Source organism: Poecilia mexicana, unplaced genomic scaffold (assembly GCF_051168715.1).
Source record: "Poecilia mexicana isolate PSO_F unplaced genomic scaffold, ASM5116871v1 scaffold_20, whole genome shotgun sequence".
Classification (NCBI taxonomy): Eukaryota; Metazoa; Chordata; class Actinopteri; order Cyprinodontiformes; family Poeciliidae; genus Poecilia; species Poecilia mexicana.
Window position 1 is genome coordinate 15659649 of NW_028263389.1, and position 1026 is coordinate 15660674.

Sequence of the window (1026 nt, forward strand, 5' to 3'; positions counted from 1 at the left end):
AAGAGGAAGGCTCTTGTTGTCTCACTGCACCCCAAGAGATGCATAACCTACAAAAACTGTTTCTGTCTGGTTTCAAACCAGAGACCTTTTGCATGTAAAGCAAACATGATAACCACTACACTACAGGAACTGAACTTCTCTGCTTTGTTTCAGTTTAAGGTTCCAAAGTTGATGATGTGAGATGCAACGCATGAAAATTTCAATTGAGGTTTGCACTCAGATGCCTGGATTCAGAGTACAGACCATGACACCACAGAACCCTTGTTGACCTTTAGTAAACACCTGTGATGAATACAACATGCAAAATCTGTTTCTGTCTGGTTTCGAACCAGCGACCTTTTGCATGTGAAGCAAACGTGATAACCACTACACTACAGAAACTCATGCTGTTTCCACTGTTCCTGGTAGATGATCAAACATTTTGTCAGAGACTAATGTCAACGATGGGCATGGAACAATGTCAAATACTTACAGATCCTCTCAGAGAGCACAGTAACTTGGTGAACAAACTGTCAGAGTTATACTTGTGCCTAATTTCACATTACAGTCCATAAACTAAGCCTGGGATCAAAAAATTGTATTGAAGATGTCATTAGCAGAGACAAATGGTTCTACAGAGACTTGGCTAAATGGCTAACAAATAAAATCAATACTTACAAATAAAAAATAAAATTAACACATTAAAATAAAAAATATCTCTGAAATACAATCAACACTTGAGAATTAAAAATGGTTCAAAAATAATATCAACACTTCAAAATACAAAATCTCTGGAAAATAAAATATTATGTATGTTGTTTTGAAAAACATTAGAATATAAGCACTTCTATCAAATCTTCATTATAGTAAAATCATGTAAGTTCTTCTTAAATCCATGGAAACTCAGCTCCTTGTAAGGTAGGTGAGTTAGCTCAGCAGGTTAGAGCATGGTGCTGGTAATGCTGAGGTCATTGGTTCAAACCCCGTATGGGGCAATTCATGCCTAAGGTCTTTCAGACAATCAACACTTCAAAATAAATAAGGGTT

The 1026-nt window shown here is 36.3% G+C and overlaps 1 non-coding gene across 1 annotated transcript; it reads right to left on the minus strand.

Annotated features, from left to right (window-relative positions):
• Positions 1–308: 308 nt before the first annotated feature.
• On the minus strand, positions 309–381 carry trnav-cac (transfer RNA valine (anticodon CAC)). Its single transcript has one exon. It is a non-coding gene; the product is annotated as a tRNA-Val (tRNA).
• Positions 382–1026: the final 645 nt, after the last annotated feature.